The 20,730-nt window shown below is 43.5% G+C and overlaps 2 pseudogenes; both read right to left on the bottom strand.

Moving 5' to 3' along the window:
- Positions 1 to 4,846: 4,846 nt before the first annotated feature.
- On the bottom strand, positions 4,847 to 19,095 carry LOC118668954 (annotated as a pseudogene).
- Positions 7,606 to 7,750, bottom strand: LOC118662122 (annotated as a pseudogene).
- Positions 19,096 to 20,730: the final 1,635 nt, after the last annotated feature.

The raw sequence follows: 20,730 nt of genomic DNA, 5'->3' as shown, positions 1-20,730 counted from the left end.
GGCATGAACACAGGCAGGTGGAGCTCAGGGGAGGTGCTTCCTCTCTCCAAGATTTCAGCTGATTTTACTTCTTAAATTTATTATTTTTTTCAAAGCCACAGACAGCTATGATTACTTCCAGAATGTTGGGGTAATTATGCCACTGAATGAACATGTTGGGAATGAAGGTATGGCTCATTTTCACCTAATTTCAGAGACTCATGATTTGTAGGACAGATAAAGCTTAGTCATTTTATTTTATTTTATTTTATTTTATTTTATTTTATCTTTATTGATTTCAGAGAGGAAAGGAAAGGGAGAGTGAGATAGAAACATCAATGATGAGAGAGACTCATTGATCTGCTGCCTCCGGTGTGCCTCACACTGGGGACTGAGTCCACAACCTGGGCATGTGCTCGAACTGGGAATCGAACTGCGACCTCCTGATTCACAGGTCAACACTCAAACACTGAGCCACTCAGGCCGGGAAAAGCTGAGTCTTGATTAGTAATAAAGCAAAAATAAACTGATACTATGTGGTGGAAAAAGGATCTCTTACCATTTGCGACAGCAAGGATGGATCTGGAGATTATTATTATTTTTTTTTTAATTGATTTTTTACAGAGAGGAAGGGAGAGAGATAGAGAGTTAGAAACATCTATCAGCTGCCTCCTGCACACCTCCTACTGGGGATGTGCCCGCAACCAAGGTACATGCCCTTTACCGGAATCGAACCTGGGACCTTTCATTCCGCAGGCCGACACTCTATCCACTGAGCTAAACCGGTCAGGGCGATCTGGAGATTATTATGCTAAGAGAAATAAACCAGCCAGAGAAAGACAAATATCACATGATTTCATTTATATATGGAATCTAATGAACAAAATAAACTGACGAACAACAATAGTTTATTGTTACTAGCCTTTTTGTTCTTGTAATTGATAGACTTTATTTTAAAATTCCCATCCCCCCTCCCCACCCCTTTGGCAGCCATCATCTTGTTCTATATTTCTATGACTCTGTTCATGCTTTGTTCATTCATTTGTTTTGTTGGTTTTTTTATTTTATTTTTTTATTTTTAGATTCCACATGTAAGAGGCATGGATTCATGGATCAGACTGACTGATCTCAGAGGAGGACAGAAAGAGATTAACCAAAGAACATATATGCATATATGCATAGTCCATGGACACAGATAATAGTGTAGGAAAGGCCTGGGGTGGGAACAGGGTGGAGGGGAGCAAAGGGGGGGGGATGGAGGACATCTGTAATACTGTCAGCAATAAATAAAAAATAATAACAAGCAGAAGGAAGGCTTCAGCAAGATTGGAGATGGTATATAGTAGATAACACTTCTTGCCGGTCAAAGGTGGTATTACAGTTTACCCCTATTAGTCTTTGTGGTTTCTACTCAGAGAAGTAGTAGGAAATGAGGACCAGCAGTTCTGTTTCTCATATGTAGGCAACTTAGACAGGGGTGCTGGCAGGGTCAAAACTTGGTCATGCACAGGATATAAAACATAATGAACAGCTCTCTCATTTCGTAAAGAACAACGCGAACTTACTATACACTTAGAACTTAGGGCTTTTATGAGATCAACTAATCCCACTCTCTGCTTCCATTTTGCAGATGAAAACACTGGAGGTGAAATTAGGGAGCATCAGAGTGGGAAAGGGAGGCTCTGCCACTGTGGAAGTGAGCACAGCGTGTGCTCCACCCCAGGAGTACAGAGAGGAAGTCCTGGGTCTTTTTCTTATGTTTTGGCAATAGTTTATTGTTACTAGCCTTTTTGTTTTTGTAATTGGTAGACTTTATTTTAAATTTCCCATCCCCCCACTCCTCTCCCCTTTGGCAGCCATCATCTTGTTCTGTATGTCTATGACTCTGTTTCTACTTTGTTTGCTTATTCATTTTTTTTGGGGGGGGGGGCAGGGTTTAGATTCCACATATAAGTGAAATAATTTGGTATTTGTCTTTCTCTGTCTGACTTACTTTATTTATCATAATACCCTCTTGGCCCATCCATGCTATAATAGGTAGCACGATTACATTCTTTTTTATTGCTGAACTAGGGGCCCAGTGCACGAATTTGTGCACCTTGAAAGAAACTGTGGGCTGCGAGGCTGAGGTGTGCACAGGGGCAGGTCTCAGCCTATCCTCTGCGCCCTTTCCTGGCCCCTTCCACCACAGCCCCTGGTCTCCTCTCTGCAGGCAGCCCTGCTCCCACCACCATCCCTCCCACATGCTGATGGCGCCGGCCAAGCTTGCACCCTCTGATGGCACAGAGCAATTGGGGCCCGTGCCAGCAGTGGGTGTGAACAGCAGCTGTTGCCCTGATCGCCCCTCAGGAGCAGGGGGAGGTGGAGAATCCCTCAGGGATGATTAGGGCCAGCAGCAGGTGCTGGGCACCAGCAGCAGGTGTGAGTGGCAGCTATGGTGCTGGCTGCAGGTGCAAGAGGGGCTGGCACTGGCAGTGGGTGGGAGAAGCAACTCTAGCGCTGGCAGCGGGTGCGAGTGGGGCTGTTGCCAGCAGTGGGTGTGAGAGGTGGCTGCGGCCTCAATCACCCCTCAGGAGCGGGGGCTGGGGGGGGTGGGGGTGGAAAAGTCCTGAAGGGCAATCAGGGCCGGGTGGGACCGCGGTGCATGGGAGCAAAGAATTTTCAGTAACAACCAGAGGCTCGCCTCAGTGACAACGACTGGTGCCCACCTTGGTCTGGAGCCCTGCTCACCTGCTCCACCATCCTGCTGTGGCCGAATTCCACCATGTTCTGCACGCACCCTCTGGTGGTCAGTGCATGTCATAGTGACCGGTTGTTCGGTTGTTCCATTGCTTGGTCTATTTGCGTATTAGGGTTTGATTATATATATATATATATATATATATATCACATCTTCTACTATTATTTTTTAAAAAATCTTTATTGTTGAAAGTATTACATATGTCCCCTTATTTCCCCCAATTGACCTAGCCTGCCCCCACCCCCAGGCATCCACCTCTTCTATTGATCGACATCTATATGGTTGCTTCCATATCTTGGCAGTTACTAGTAACACTGCAATAAACATAGGGATGTATATATTTTTTAATTAGTGTTTTTGTTTTCTTTGGAGAAATACTCAGAAGTGGCATTGGGTCATAAGGCAGTTCAATTTTTTTTTCCAATCTTCACCTGAGGATATTTTTTCCATTGATTTTTTTAGAGAGAGGAGAAGGGAGGGGGGAGAGAGAGAGAAACATCAATGTGAGAGAGACACATCTATTGGCTGCCTCCCGCAAGTGCCCTGGACCTGGGGGATCAAATCAGCAACCCAGGTACATACTCTTAACAGGGAATTGAATCTGTGACCCTTTGGTGTGTGGACCCATGTTCTAACCACTGAGAAACACAGGCCAGGGCTGGCAGTTATGTTTTTAATTTTTTATGGAAACTCCACAGTGGCTGCATCAATTTGAATTCCCACCAACAGTGTGAGAGGGTTCTCTTTTCTTGAACATCCTCACCAGCACTTGTTGTTTGTTAATTTATTGATGATAGCCATTCTGACAGGTGTGGCTTCAGTTTGTATTTTCCTGATAGTGATGGTCAGCATTTTTCACATGTCTGTTGGCCATTACTCCTCTTTAGAGAAATGTCAATTCAGGTCCTCTGCCCATTTTTAAATTATATATATATTTTTTGGTTTTAAGTTGTATGAGTTTTTTTATGTTCTGGATATTAACCCCTTATTGGATGCATCATTTGCGACTATCTCTCCCATTCAGCAACTGCCTTTTCATCTTGTAGATGGTTTCCTTCACTGGCAAAACTTTTTTGGTTTGTGGTTATCATGAGGTTTATGTATATTATTCTCTCTATAGCATTCTATTTTAAGCTGATAGGAATTTAAGTTCAAATATATTTTCTAAGGACTACATTTTTACTCCTCCTCCAGGCTTTGTGTTATTGATGTCATGTTTTAGATCTCTTTGTGTTGTATATCACCTAACTATTTACTGTAGTTTGAGTTTGATACATTTTTATTTTTACCTTTAACTATCTGATTCACTGTATTTATTAAATATTTGACTTTAACAGTGAGATTTTTTCCTTTTTCATATTTTTTTATTTCTTGTTATGGCCTTTCCTTTTTTGCTTAAAAAAGACCTTTTAATATTTCTTTTTTTTTAAAGGGGAGAATGATGATTTTTATTTTTATTTTTTAAAATATATTTTATTGATTTTTTACAGAGAGGAAGGGAGAGGGATAGAGAGTTAGAAATATCAATGAGAGAGAAACATCAATCAGCTGCCTCCTGCACACCTCCTACTGGGGATGTGCCTGCAACCAAGATACATGCCCTTGACTGGAATCGAATCTGGGACCCTTGACCAGTTAGGGCTAATATTTCTTGTAAACCTGGTTTAATAGTGATGAATTTGTTTAGTTTTTTTTTCTCTGGGAAACTCTTTATTGCTCCTTCAATTCTGAATAATAAACTTGCCAGCTAAATTATTCTGGGTTATAAGTTTCTTTCTTTCAGCACTTTAAAGAAGGCCTGCCACTCCCTTCTGGCCTGTAAAGTTGCTGCTGAGAAATCAGCTGATGGCCTTATGGGGTTTCCTTTATATGTAACTCGTGTTTTCCTCTTTCTTCCTCCCATTGTCTCTTTATCTTTAACTTTTGCCATTTTAATTACAATGTATCTTGGTATGGGTCTCTTTGAGTTCATCTTTTCTTGGGTGGGCGGGGAGTATTCAAAATTAGGCCTTTAATTTTTGAATTGTCACCAAAGCCTACTTGGGATTTCAGGCACATGGTTAAGTGACAGAGGAAAAGTGGTCGTAGGAGACAGGAGAAGGGCTACATGCAGTGCTGACCATTTCCTTAAGGGAAGGAGAATCAGCCACAGAAGAGAATACTGTTGGTTTTGCTGTGCTAAGTAAAGAAAAGGAAGGGGAGGTCAGCATAGAACCTGGGATGATTCTTGCACATAGAAGCATCCTGATGGTGGCGGTGATGGCTACAGCCTCTGTGCCTTCCTCACTGACCTCCACAAAGGACTTGTGCATGACCGTGGACAGAAACAGTTATCTCATGGATAACATTTTGGAAAATATGCCCTGTCCCACTCAAAGGCATTGACCATGCCCAGAGAGTAAAGGACATCCTCCATGCCGTCATTCTCCTCCAGTTTAAATCTAGAGAGGGCGAAAGCAGGGCCGGGGTGGCAAAGCCTGGCCATGCTGAAGGGACGGGTGGCAAAGGTGCTGGCGTGGTAGCAGAGGCCTCTCATCCCAGCAGAGGTGGAGGAACATCCTGCTCAGGTGATGAGGAGCCTCTGAGTACCCAGCAAGGAAGGCGCCCCTGGACGCCTTCATTGTTTGACCACAAGGGCCCATTCTCACCCAGACTTGCAAATTCGAGGATACCTCTCTCTGGAAGGTCAGAAAAGGGGATTGTAGTGCAGGGAATTCTCAGAAGGAAGGAGCCACATACCTGGAACTGGAAGAGCTTGCTTCCTGGGAACGTGCCTATCTGTTGTGTAGGAGGCAGAATGTCACACTGACTCTTCAAGGGGAGCCTGCAGGGGAAGGAGACCAACATGCAGTATCTCACCCTCTACTACAAGGTACAGCGTGCAGTCCTTTCTTTTTTTTCTTTTTTCTTTTTTGTGTGCAGTCCTTTCTTTATAAATGAAAAGTAGAAGACCATTCTACAAGAGAAGGATTCCAGGGGCTTAAAAATGCAAAGATTGAAAATCATGTGGAGGAACTCAAGGAATGTTTAGAAGATCAAAAGTCCCCAGTGACAAGCACAAAAAGCAATTATTTTTGAACTTTGTTTTTCTTCTCAGTGCTGTTTGCATTGATTTCCCACATGTAGTCCTTTTGCTCAGGAAGTCTTGTCTGTCACAGAGGTTGGAAAATAAACTACCCCAAACGTCATGGAAATGTTGAAAGAAGGCTTGAGTTTCTCATGTTTGAATTTTCTCTTGTTTGACTGGAAGGGGTTTTTGTATAACTAAAACCTCAGTGCATAAGGGAGACTTAGAAGGAACACATAATTTTGCGGGCGGTCATGAAAAAAGATGCACTTGGGGTTAAGTGGTCATTCTCTGGATTTGACTCCAGACGTGGTAAAGAAGCCTTTGGGGAGTCAGTCACCAGATTCATCAACGACTTCCTGTAGTGTCTTAGCTCTCATGTCACAGTGAAGCATTAGAAAAGCCTACACTTTTTGTTGATAGAGAGCCAGTTGAAATATTATTGATAGAGTTATAGTTTTAGGAAAAATTGGTTTGATTATTAGCTTTATTACTATTAGGTATATGAACTTGGGCAAATCACTTAGCCTCTGAGTCTAGCTTTCTCACAAAATGAGGATATTAAGCTCACCGATTTCTGAGTTTCTAGCTAGTTCTAGAGTTCTATATTTCTACATAGTTGAATTATATGCTGTTGCTGGGAGTATGACTAACATCTTTGAAGCTACTAATTTTATGTCATGCTATAAAGTCCAAAATTGTTGTTTTCAGAATATATTATTTGACCTACAGTATGTCCAAATCAATTTAACAAAAACCATCTTATAACAGAAAAAATAAATCTAGGGAGGAACACTTCCACCTCTTCTTCATCCATCATATCTGGCCTCGTCCATAATACGAATTTCTCCTGAATAAGTTATTTTCCACCATTTCCAAATTGACATTTTCATCAGGAAGCATGATGAACATCTTCAGCTCTTTGCCAACATAAGGCAGCACCATAATTTTGGTGAATATTTCTCCTGTGTAGGCCACATTAAAGGTAGTCATTTGCACAGGTTTCTCCTCATTCTTGCTGACTTTAAGTGGTCTTTCCTTGGTTTGCTGTTTGTTAAACGGATTATTCCTTAGGAGAACATGGAATTCATGAGAACTAGACACGTAACTTGACTAACTCAATTTGGAGACAGCAACTCTAATTTTACTTTCTGTCTTGTTAGCCATCTAGGTGTTTATGTGTTTTCTAGCCTCCTTTGTAGCTTTGAAGAAGTTGATCTCTTCCATCTCTGCTTCATAGAGTTTGAGGCAGGAAGATGAGTTGAATCATAAGATTTTTTTCTCCAAAGAGCCTGTTGTCAGTTCTAAGTAAGTACTACATGCCAGTCCTGTTGACTTCAACGAGAAGTGATTGGACATATTCACTTCTACCATTACTTTTACTTAAAAAAAGTGCCTGGACCATCTGGGCTGTGGTGTTTCCCTTTGCCCCCATGAAGAACATGGCCAAGGCAGAGGAGATTCTCATGGGTGAGAAAACACGTTTTTTGAGTGATCTTCAGAAGGCTTTTCAAAAGGTATGAGGCAAAAGTACCATTTGCTTCCGACATAGTATTCGTGATGGTGAGTCCCAGATGTCAGTAATGCAGCCAGAGCGAGCGGAGCAGGTTCTGAGTTCATCTTGTTGGAAACTTTCTCTTTTCCTGGACTTGGGTGTCTGTTTCCTTTCCCAGGTTAGGAAAGTTTTCAGCCATGATTTTTTAAAATAAAGTTTCTGTTCCTTTCTCCCTTTCTTCTCCTGTTGGAAATCCCTATAATGTGAACGTTTGAGTGCTTGATGTTGTCCCAGAGGTTCCTTAAACTATCCTCATTTTTTTTTTAATGTGCCTCAGGCATGAAACAGCTCTGGCCACCAAGACAGGCATCAAGCTAGGATGAACTAAGGCCTGCATGTCTGCTCTGCCCCTGATTGATATAAGAGCAACACCACCAATCAGGTGTCTCCTTGCCCATTGCCAGGGGGTTATCCTCATTTTTAAAAATTCATTTTTCTTTTTTGCTGCTCTGATTGGTTGATTGCCTTTAGTCTGCTTTCCAGGTCACTGATCCGTTCTTCTGTATTAGCTAATCTGCTATTGATTCCTTCTAATGTATTTTTTATTTCAGTTATTGTATTTTTCAGGTAGGCTTGGTTCTTTATTGTACTTTCTAACTCTGTTGAAGTTCTCCCTAAATTCCTCAATTCCACTCTCAAGTTTGGTGAGCATCCTTATGATAATTTCTTTGAATTCTTTTTTTTTCCTTTGAATTCTTTATCAGGCAAATTAATTATCTCCATTTCCCTAGGATTTTGTTTTTTTGTGTTTTTTTTTCCCCCCTGGAGATTTTTCTTGTTCCTTTATTTGAGATTCTTCTGTCTTTTCATTTTGTTTGACTTTCTATGTTTGTTTATATAAATTACACAAAATAGCTACCTCTCCCAGTCTTTAAAAAGTGGTTTTATATAGAAGCAGTCTCTGCATCAGCTAACTGTGCCAGATGGTTTTTGAAGGTTAGTTGGGGCTGAGCAGGTGCCTATGGCACACCAGAGCACTGGCCCACAGAGCCAAAGAGGCTCCAGGTGGGAGGGCCAAGTGTGTGTAGTAATGCCCGGTTGATCCTGCTTGCTGCCTTTGTTCAGGGACAAAATGGGCTTGGGAACATACTGCAGAGACCTTGCAGGTAGGTCAAAGCACCTGGATGGAGCCCATACCCACCCTATGGAGGTGAAAGGGGACATAAACAATGGTGCTCAGAGGCACCTCTGACCTTGGAGAACTCCTGTAGTCCCTGCAGAGCTCCTGTGGCTCCCAGCTTCTCTATATAGTCTCTACTTTCTTTGATGTATAGAAAGTGGTCTTGTGAAGAAGTAGGCTTTATTTATTTTTTAAATATATATATATATTTTGATTTCAGAGAGGAAGAGAGAGGGAGAGACAGAAACATCCACAAGGAGAGAAAATTATTGATCCAATTCCTCCTGCATGCCCCCTACTGGGGATTAAGCCCCAAACCTGAGCATGTGCCCAAACGGGAATCAAACTGTGACTTTCCTGTTCATAGATTGATGCTCTATCACCTTGCCACACCAGCTGGGTGTAAACTTTATTTTTTTGGTTATAGAAAAATGAGTGGAAAACAGAGATTCCAATATATTTGCTCTCCCTGCTCCCAGTTTCCCCTATTATTAACCTCTTGCATTAGTAGGTGCATATGTTAACATTGATAAAACAGTATTGATACATTTTTATTAACTAAAGTCCATAGTTTACAGTCAGGTTCACTCTTTGTGTTGTACATTTTGGGGGTTTTGGCCAATGCATAATGCCATGCATCCACCATTATAATATTATATAGAGTAGTTTCTTCACTGCACTAAAAATCCTCCGAGTTCCACCTGTTCATCTCTCCTTCCTCCCACCCCACCCCACCCTTCTCACTGGTACCCTCACCTCCTGGTAACTTCTGATCTTTTAACCGTATTCATAATTTTGTCTTTTCCAGGATGTCATATAGTTGGAATCATAAAGTAGGTAACCTTTTCAGATCAGCTTCTTTCACTTAGCAATATGCATTTAAAATTGGTCCAGAGGAAACCACAATTTGCTAAGGAGGTTGTGCAATCTCTGGAGGACATAGTTACCATAGGGAATCCTACAGTCCCTCTTCAGAAAGAAAGAAAGAAAGGAAGGAAGAAAGAAAGAAAGAAAGAAATGAAGGGAGGAAGGGAGAGGAAGAAAGAGAGGGAGGGAAGGAGGGAAGGAGGGAGGAAGGAAGGAAGGAAGAAAGGAAGGAAGAGGAAGAAAGAGGGAGAGCAAGAGAGAGAGAGAAAGAAAGTTGACCCATATGGGTCTTTTCATGGCCCTGACAGCTCATTTCTTTTCTTTTTTTTTTTTTTTAAATATATTTTATTGATTTTTTACAGAGAGGAAGGGAGAGAGATAGAGAGTTAGAAACATCGATGAGAGAGAAACATCGATCAGCTGCCTCCCGCACATCCCCTACTGGGAATATGCCTGCAATCCAGGTACATGCCCTTGACCAGAATCGAACCTGGGATCTTTCAGTCCGCAGGCCGACGCTCTATCCACTGAGCCAAACCGGTTTTGGCAGCTCATTTCTTTTTATTGCACACATTTAATTGTGATTGAGCCTTTTATTATTATTTTTATTTAAGAGTTTTATTTTTATTGATTTGGGAGAGAGAGAAAGGAAGGGGGAGGGAGGGAAGGAGGGAGAGAAAGAGAGAAACACACACACACACACACACACACACACACACACACAGAGATTTATTTCATTGGTCAATTCTTGTATGTGTCCTGATGGGGGATCGAACAACCCACAACCTTGGGGTATTGGAATAATGCTCAACCAATTGAACTACTGGGCCAGGCGTGTTACTTGCCATTTAAATATTGTCATAAGCCGTAGCTGGTTTGGCTCAGTGGATAGAGTGTCGGCTTGCGGACCAAAGGGTCCAGGTTCGATTCTGGTCAAGGACACATGCCTGGGTTGTGTAAGGAGCATACAGGAGACAGCCAATTAATGATTCTCTCTCATCATTGATGTTTCTATATCTCTTTCCCTCTCCCTTCCTCTCTGAAATCAATACAAATATATCTATTTTTTAAAAGTGTCACATTGGCAATGAAAGCTTGGCCTAGAAGTGATACAACTTAAAAAAAATTGTGGTTAAAATATACGTAACAAAATCTACCATTTAAACTGTTTTAAAGTGTATAGTTCAGTGCATTAAGTACATTCACAGTGTTGTGCAACTATCCCTACTATTCATTTCTAGAACTTGTTAAAAAATATATCTTTATTTTTTATTTTTAGATAGAGGAAGGGAGAGGGATAGAGAAATAGAAACATCAATTGGCTGCCTCTTTCACACCCCCTACTTGGCACTGAGATTGCAACCCAGGCATGTGCCCTGACCAGGAATCTAACCAGCGACCTCGAGAGAAACCAAGATGGCGGCATAGGTAGACACTGGAAATTGCTGCCTCGCACAACAACTTCAAAAATACAACTAAAAGAAAAACGGACATCATCCAGAACCACATGAAGGCTGGCTGAGTGGAAATTCTACAACTAGAAGGAAAGAGAAAAGCACACTGAGACTCAGAGGAGGTGCAGTGTGGAAGTAAAGTGCAGAGGTACCGAGGTGCATGCGGAAAGGGCTGGCAACTGAGGACACGGTTCTTTTTCAATCAGGAGGGAGTCTCAAGCTCCTGACTGCTCTGAACTCCTGTTCCAGGCGAGTCTCTGGGGACCCAGACTCATACTGGGAGAAACTGGACTGTCTGGCATTGGTCAGAACTCGAGGGCAGCTTTCTCTCAGAGGTACTTGTAGCGATTACTGGGACACTGAGAAGAGGGGCCTTTTAGGGTAGGACTGAGGAGCAGCCATAGCTGCTTACTCTGCCATGTTTATCCCCAGAGATCCCACCCCACCCAAGCTGTGCACAGAGGCTTTTGCATATGAAAGGCCTGGCCCTTTGCAATCTGAAAATTACCTAACAAACTGCAGCTGGGTCAGAGAAACCCAGAACATCCAAAAGAAGGCCCAAGGCCCCACAGCAGCTTGCATTGCTTCACAGCTGGGCTCCTGCTAGGTAGCCTCAGGCAGAGGCCAAATTAGCACCTCCTTAGAGATTCAAGAGCCAGTGTACCCAGTGGTCAGAGTGGGACCATCCAGATTACAACTCCTCAGATCCATAAGGGACACACTCAGGGAGCAGACTTGGTGAGCACCAAAGCCCCACTGAAGCAAGTCTTGCCCCAGAAGGGTGTCTCCAGCAAAGAAGTTCTCCCACTGCAGACACAGCTGATTCTCACAGCCAATTGGCCTGGAGGTCAATTCCTCACAGTGATACCTACAATCAAGGCTTAACTACAACAAGACTGTGCACAAAGCCCACAAAGGGGTGCACCAAGAGTGTCCACCTCAGGTAATTGGGGAGGCTGAGCTACTGGGCCCTATAGGACACCTAGCACAGAAAGCCACTCAATCAACACAGGGAAGCATAAAAAATGCGGAGATAAAGAAACAGGTCACAAATGACAGAAATGGAGGAAAGCAAACTACTGGATATAGAGTTCAAAACCACACTTTTAAGGTTTTTCAAGAATTTTCTAGAAACCATCAATAAATTTAGTAAAACCCTCAATAAGTCTAGTGAGACTGCCGATAAACTTAGTGAGACCCTTGAGGTTATGAAAAAGGACCAACTAGAAATTAAGTATACACTGACTGAAATAAAGAATATTATACAGAGTTCCAACAGCATACTAGAAGATTCCAAGAATCAAGTTAAAGATTTGAAAATACGAAGAAGCAAAAAACACCCAACCGGAAAAACAAAAAGAAAAAAAGAATCCAAAAATATGAAGATAGTGTAAGGAGCCTCTGGGACAACTTCAAACGTACCAACATCCAAATTATGGGGTTCCAGAAGGAGAGAGAGAGAGCAAGATATTGAAAACGTATTTGAAGAAATAATGACAGAAAACTTCCCCTACCTGGTGAAAGAAATAGACTTACAAGTCCAGGAAGTTCAGAGAACCCCATACAAGAGGAATCCAAAGAGGACCACACCAAGACACATCATCATTAAAATGCCAAGAGCAAAAGACAACGAGAGAATCTTAAAAGCAGCAAGAGAAAAACAGTCAGTTACCTACAAGGGAGTACCCATACAACTGTCAGCTGATTTCTCAATAGAAACTATGCAGGTCAGAAGGGAGTTGCAAGAAATATTCAAAGTGATGAATGCCAAGAACCTACAACCAAGATTACTTTACCCAGCAAAGCTATCATTCAGAATTGAAGGTCAGATAAAGAGCTTCACAGATAAGAAAAAGCTAAAGGAGTTCATCACCACCAAACCAGTATTATATGAAATGCTGAAAGGTATCCTTTAAGAAGAGGAAGAAGAAGAAAAAGGTAAAGATACAAATTATGAACAACAAATACACATCTATCAACAAGTGAATCAGAAAATCAAGTGAATAAATAATCTAATGAACAGAATAAACTGGTGAATATAATAGAATCAGGGGCATAGAACGGGAGTGGACTGACTATTTTCGGCGGGGGGAAAGGAGTGTGGGGGGTGCGGGAAGAGACTGGACAAAAATTGTACACCTATGGATGAGGACAGTGGGGGTAGGGGGTTAGGGCAGAGGGTGGCGTGGGAACCGGGTGGAGGGGAGCTATGTGGGGAAAAAAGAGTAACAAATGTAATAATCTGAACAATAAAGATTTAATTTAAAAACAACAACAACAACAACAAAAACCCAGCAACCTCTTGGTTCATGGGTCAATGCTCAACCACTGAGCTGCATCAGCCAAGCCATTTTTAGAACATTTTTCTTTTTTATCATTCCACACAGGAACTTTGTACTTATTAAACAATAATTCTGCATTCTACACTCCCTCACCACTCCTGGTAACCTCTATGATGCTTTTTTTCTCTATGAATTTGCCTATTCTAGGTACTTATACTAGTACTAGAGGCCCGGTGCACAAAAATTTGTGCACTCGGGGGGGGTGAGGGGGGGTCCCTCAGCCCGGCCGGTGCCCTCTCACAGTCTGGGACCCCTCGGGAGATAACGACCTGCTGGCTTAGGCCCACTCCCGGGTTGCAGAGGGCAAGCCCAATCCCTAGGTGCCTGCCCCGCACCCCTGGTCGGGCTCAGAGCAGGGCTGATTGGGGAGTTGGGGCGCGCCCCCTGTCATGCACAGAGCAGGGCGGATCAGGAGGTTGCGATGCCACCCTCAGTCACACTCAGGGTAGGGCCGATTGGGGTGTTGGGGCGCCGCCCCCGTCATACTCAAGGCAGGGTCGATAGGGAGGTTGCGGCGTCAACCCCTGTCACGCACAGAGCAGAGTGGATCAGGGGGTTGTGGTGCCACCCCTGTCACATACAGAGCCGGCCGATAAGGGGGTTGGGGCGCTGCCCCCTGTCATGCACAGAGCAGGGCCAGTCAAGGGGTTGGGGCTTCATACCCTGTCACACACAGAGCAGGGCCCATGGGGGGGTTGGGGGGCTGCACCCTGTCACACACAGAGCAGGGCCCATGGGGGGGTTGGGGAGCTCCCCCCATCAGGCACAGAGCAGGGCTGATCAGGGGGTTGGGGCGCCTTCCCCTGTCACGAACAGAGCAGGGCGGATAGGGAGGTTGTGGCCCCGCCCCCTGTCACACACAGAGCCGCAGGGCAATCAGGGGGTTTGGGCACTGCCCCCTGTCACGCTGATCCCGGTGCTGTGAGGCTTATTACCCTTTTACTATATAGGATAGAGGCCTGGTGCACGGGTGGGGGCTGGCTGGTTTGCCCTGAAGGGTGTCCTGGATCAGGGTGGGGGTCCCGCTTGGGTGCCTGGCCAGTCTGGGTGAGGGGCTGAGGGCCGTTTTCAGGCTGGCGGGTGACTGAAGCTCCCAATGGCTCCTTTTTTCCTTTTTTTTTTTTTTTATTCTTGGATTTATGGCTGTCACTGGAGCTGAGAGCCATCTTTAGCTGTGAGACCTCGCTGCTGAAAGCAGGTTTCTGGCTTTGTTTACTTTCTGTATTTGAAACTTTGTTGCAACTCCAGCTCTGAGATCCCGGCTGATTGAAAACAGGTTTCTGGGGTTTTGTTTAGTTTCTATATTTGTAACAATGTTTCTTAGCAGCTCAGAGCCCAGCAGCAGCAGGCGGGGAATGTTGGAGTCCTCCATCACTGAAGCAAGCAAGCCTCATGTTAACTTCAAGCTGCCTGGCTGCCGGCCGCCACCTTGGCTGGAAGTTAATTTGCATATCGCCCTGATTAGCCAATGGGAAGGGTAGCGGATGTATGGCTAATTACCATGTTTCTCTTTTATTAGATAGGCTAAGTGGAATCATACGATATTTGCCCTTCTGCATATGACTTATCTCATTTAGTATGTTTTTAAGGTTTATCCTGCTGCACCAGAATGCATCAGAATGTTTCTTTCTGATGGATGAATAATATTTCATTGTGTGCCTATAGCACATTTTGTTATCTGTTGTTGGACATTTGGGTTATTTCTACCTTTTAACTATAGAAAATAATGCTGCTATGAATTTACTGAACAAATTTTTTGTTTGAACAACTGTTTTTAATTCTTTGGGGTACATACCTAGGAGTGGAATTACTGGGTCATATGAATTCTATGTTCAACTTTTTGAGGAACCACCAAACCATGTTACACAGTGACTGCACCATTTTATGTTCCCATTAACAATACACAAAGGTTACAATTTCTCCCACATCCTCACTAACACATGTTATTTTCCATTTTTTAGTTTAGATATAATTAACATGTAATGTCATATTAGTTTCAGGTATATTACAAATAATTCAATATCTATAATATGCTAATTAGATGTGCTAATTAGACGGGATGACTTTTCGGATGAGCTTCTGGACGAAGCCAAGGTGGCGGGGGACAAGCCCCTTGCACGAATTTCATGCCTCTAGTTAGTATATATTGTGAAGTGATCACAATAAAGTTAGGTAAAATCCATCATCATATATAGTTACATTTTTTTTCTTTGTGATGAGAACTTTTAGTATCTATTCTCATAGCAACTTTCAAATATACAATATGGTATTATAGTATTATACTGTATTACAGTATTATAGTATTACTAGTGGCCTGGTGCATGAAATTTGTACGGGGGGGGGGGGCGGGCGGTGGTGGTGGATGTCCCTCAGCCCGGCCTGCACCCTCTCCAATCTGGGACCCCTCGAAGGATGTCCTACTTCCAGTTTACAGGGATTGGGCCTAAACTGACAGTCAGACATCCCTCTCACAATCCGGGACTGCTGGCTCCTAACCACTCACCTGCCTGCCTGCCTGCCTGTCTGATTGCCCTTAACCACTCTGCCTGCCGGCCTGCTTACCCCAACTGCCCCCTGCTGGCCTGCTCACCCCCACATCCCCTCCCCGCTGGCCTGCTTGCCCCCAACTGCCCCCCTGCTCACTCCAAATTGTCCCCCATTGCTGTCCTGATCACCTCCTACTGACCCCCACTGATGGCCTGCTTGCCCCCAACTGGCCCCCCTGCTGGTCTGCTTACCCCCAATGGCCCCGCCCCCCATCAGCCTTATTACCCACAACTGCCCTCCCCTCTTGGCTTCTAACTGCCTCTACCTAGGCCCCGCCACCATGGCTTTGTCCAGAAGAACGTCTGGAAGGTCTCCCAGTCTAATTAGCATATTACCCTTTTATTAGAATAGATAGAGACCTGGTGCACGGTTGGGGGCTGGCTGGTTTGCCCTGAAGGGTGTCCTGGATCAGGGTGGGGGTCTTGCTGGGGTGCCTGGCCAGCCTGGGTGAGGGGCTGATGGCTGTTTTCAGGCTGGTCAAGCCCCCCAGTGGGAACCCTCACCCCATGGAGGTGTGGCCAGCCTGGGTGAGGGACTGAGGGCCATTTTCAGGCTGGCCATGCCCCCTGGTGACCCAAGCTCTCAGCCTCTCCTTTTTTTGTTTTTGTTTTTGTTTGTTTTTCAGTGCCTCCTTGAGCAGAGGCCAGGCAGGCTGGAAGCAGGTATCTGGGATTTATTTATCTTCTATAATTGAAACTTTGTAGCCTTGAGTGGAGCCCAAGGCCGGCCAGGGCAGGCGGGAAGCTTGGCTTCATCCATCGCTGGGGGCAACCCAAGCCTCCTGCTCGCTCCAGCTCCATGGCCGCCGCAATCTTAGTTGGGTTAATTTGCATACTTGCTCCCGTTGGCTGGTGTGTGTAGCAGCGTGGCAGAGTGATGGTTAATTTGCATGTTTCTCTTTTATTAGTGTAGATTACTATAGTCATTAGGCTCTATATTACATCCCTATGACTAATTTATTTTATAGTTGGACGTTTATTATTTTTAACCTCCTTCACCTATTTCTCCCTCCCCCACTTCCCACCCCCTGCCTCTGGTGATCACTAATCTGTTCTCTGTATCCATGAGCTCCTTTGTTTGAGCTTTTTTTTTTTTCCTTCAATTCCACATATAAGTGAGATCATATGGTATTTTTCTTTCTCTTTGACTTATTGAATTTAGCATAAAACCCTCAAGGTTCATCCATATTGGCTCAAATGACAAAACTGCATTATTTTTAATGGCTGAATAGTATTCTATTGTAGATATACTACATTTTTTCCCCTCTTAACATTTTTAAAAAATATATTTTATTGATTTTTTACAGAGAGGAAGGAAGAGGGATAGGGAGTTAGAAACATCAATGAGAGAGAAACATCGATCAGCTGCCTCCTGCACACCCTTATTGGGGATGTGCCTCAACCAAGGTACATGCCCTTGACTGGAATCAAACCTGGGACCCTTGAGTCCACAGGCCAACGCTCTATCCACTGAGCCAAACCGGTTAGGGCCCCTCTTAACATTTTAAAAAATAAAGTTAAACAGTGAAACAAATCTCACAAGCTGCCTCCCTGTTCATCCCTCCACCTCCTTCCCTTCCCCATAGTCTTCAGCACTGACTCCCTTTCCTTCACCCCACTCACAGACACAGGGCATCCAACTGAGCAAACTAAACTGCTCTAAGTACAAGGAGACATGATGAAAGGAGGAGGTGAATTGTGTCCACATCCAAGGTTAAACGGAACAAGTCAGCATTTTATGGGTTCTAGATTGTTTCCTTTTATTAACCAAATTGAAAAAAAAGAACTTCCCTGGACAGATACTTCAAAGCTGAAGCCCCCAGGACCACCAAAGAATGCCTCGAAGATATTGTTTGCATCAAAATCACCCATATTCATGCCCTCCTCCTCCTCTAGGTCCTGTCCACTGTCATAGCGAGTCTTTTTCTTGGGATCAGAGAAGATGGTAAAAGCTTCTCCTACTTCCTTGAACTTTTTCTTCTCCTCCTTCTGAACTTCCACAATGGCTCCACTGTGCCGATGTGGACGGTGCATCAAGGCCCGTTTCCAATAAGCTTTCTTGATCTTATCCTCAGAGGCTTTCTTGTTCACTCCCAGAATCTTGTAGTAATCTTTTTTATATATTTGGGGCCTATCCCTAGGGCTTCTGTGTACAGTTCATATGCTGGCTTGTCATTTCCTTTTTTAAAGGCTTTATTCCCATCTTCTTTGCTTTCAGTGCTTTGGCGTTTGTGCAAGCAACACAGGCCTTTTCATGGTCAGGAGCCATCCTGAGAGCCTGTACAAAAAACTGAGCCACCTTCTCAATATAATCTTCATAATAAGGACAAAGACCTCATGCATACAGAGCATCCGCATGCGTGGAATCCATTCATAAAATGTCACTGGCCACATATTGTGCTTCTGGATAATGCCCCAGCATTGCTAAACATTCTGCTTTGAGGATTTTTGTTGTTGTTAATTCTTACCTGAGTTCCCCCCCGCCCCCCACTGATTTTTAGAGAAAGTGGAAGGGAAGGGGGGGGCGGGGAGAGAGAGAGAGAGAGAGAGAGAGAGAGAGAGAAACACCGATATGAGAGAGACACATTCCCCTGCACATGCCCCAATAGGGGCAGGGATTGAGCCTGCAACCGAGGTACAAGATACATGCCTTTGACCGGAATTGAACCCCAGACCCTTCAGTCCTCAGGCTGACACTCTACCCACTGAACCAAACTAGCTAAGGACTGCTTTGAGGATATTGAAGTGATGGCAAGCAAATTCTAGGCATGATCCATGCAGAAAACCACTTTCTGAAAACCCCACTTCTCAAAATCCATTTCTACTGTTCCCTCATTTCTCTGACTGCATTGGCATTCTGGAATGCCTGTGGCTCCTGAGCATTTTTGTGATCTAATTCTAGGGCTCTCTGGAAACTGCAACATGCTGCCATGGCAGTCCCTAACGATAGGTGGCATTTGCCTTCTTGTAGATGTCTCTAGATGAAACTGTCATCCAACCTCACTGACTGCTGTGCATTTCCAAGAGTTTCCTGGAACCTTCTGAGCATTATCAAGGTAGCTGCTTGATTCCCATAATAGCTAGCATTTTTAGGACACATATCTATGGCTTTTATATAATACTTACAAGCTTCACTGTAATCTTTCTTGGTATAGTATGCATTTCTTTGTTCCTTGAAAGACTCTGCTTCCCTGGAATGACCTCTGAGTAACTTCCACATCACTCAGCACTGGAGAAAGGGGACAAACATTAGTGGAGTAAGGGAGAAATGGGCTCTCAGAAGGACTCTGCATCAGACCACAAGGCACCTAGGCAGCCACTGACCATTGTTTTCCAATATTCTAAAATCTTTTTCGCTTTTCTTCATCAGGCAGCTCTGGTTTGGTCGCTGCCATTACCACATCACACCCCAGGGCAGCCACCATCTTACGGCCTAGACCAGAGAGTCCACATTTTCTTTATCCATTCATCCATGTATGGACATTTAGGTTGTTTCCATATCTTAGCTATTGTAAATAATGCAATGAATACGGGAGTGTATATGTCTTTTTGAGTCAGTGTTTTCATTTTCTTTGGATAAATATCCAGAAATGGAATTGCTGGATCATATGGTAGTTCTATTTTTTTAATTCATTTTTTCCTTTTTATTTTTTTCTTTATTGATTAAGGTATTACAAATGTGTCCTTATTCCCCTATTGTCCCCCACCCCCCAGTCCTGCCCTCACCCTCACCCCCTGTTGTCTGTGTCCATCGCTTATGCTTATATGCATTCATACAGGTCCTTTGGTTGATCTCTCCCCCTTACCCCTACTCTCCCCTACCTTCCCTCTGAGGTTTGAGCATCTGATCGATGTTTCTCTGTCTTTAGATCTGTTTTTGTTCATTGGTTTATGTTGTTCATTATAATCCACAAATGAATGAGATCATGTGATATTTATCTTTCTCTGACTGACTTATTTCACTTAGCATAATGCTCTCCAGTTCCATCCATGCTGTTGCAAATGGTAGGAGTTCCTTCCTTTTTACAGCAGCATAGTATTCTATTGTGTAGATGTACCACAGTTTTTTAACCCACTCCTCTGCTGATGGGCACTTAGGCTGTTTCCAAATCTTAGCTATTGTAAATTGTGCTGCTATGGACATAGGGGTGCATATATCCTTTCTGATTGGTGTTTCTAGTTTCTTGGGATATATTCCTAGAAGTGGGATCACTGGGTCAAATGGAAGTTCCATTTTTAGTTTTTTGCAGAAACTCCATACTGTTCTCCACAGTGGCTGCACCAGTCTGCATTCCCACCAGCAGTGTATGAGGGTTCCTTTTTCTCTGCATCCTCACCTGCACTTGTCATTTGTTGTTGATAGCCATTCTGACAGGTGTGAGATCGTACCTCATTGTTGTTTTGATTTGCATCGCTCGGATGATGAGTGACTGTGAGCATGTTTTCATATGTCTCTTGGCCTTCCTCTTTTGAAAAGTGTCTATTTAGGTCCGTTGCTCATTTTTTGATTGGGTTGTTTATCTTCCTTTTGTTAAGTTGTATGAGTTCCCTGTAAATGTTGGAGATTAAACCCTTATCGGTGATATCATTGGCAAATATGTTCTCCCATGCAGTGGGTTTTCTTATTGTTTTGTTGATGGCTTCTTTTGCTGTGCAGAAGCTTTTTATCTTGATGTAGTTCTATTTGTTTATTTTCTCTTTAATTTCCATTGCCCTAGGAGCTGTATTGGTGAAGATAATACTTCGGCATATATCTGAGATTTTGCTACCTGTGGATTCCTCTAACATTTTTATGGTTTCCTGTCTTATGTTTAAGTCCTTGGTCTATTTTGAGTTTATTTTTGTGTATGGTGTAAGTTGGTGGTCTAGTTTCATTTTTTTGCATGTGTCTGACAAAATTTCCCAGCACCATTTAATGAAGAGACTATCTTGACTCCATTGTATGTTCCTGCCTCCTTTGTCAAATATGAATTGAGCATAGTGGTTTGGGTCAATTTCTGGGTTCTTTATTCTATTCAATTGGTCTATATGTCTTTTCTTGTGCCAGTACCAGGCAGTTT

Source organism: Myotis myotis, unplaced genomic scaffold, assembly GCF_014108235.1.
Source record: "Myotis myotis isolate mMyoMyo1 unplaced genomic scaffold, mMyoMyo1.p scaffold_m19_p_1, whole genome shotgun sequence".
Lineage (NCBI taxonomy): Eukaryota > Metazoa > Chordata > Mammalia > Chiroptera > Vespertilionidae > Myotis > Myotis myotis.
The sequence above is the reverse complement of the archived record's forward strand: the minus strand, read 5'-3'. Positions and strand labels throughout refer to the sequence as shown.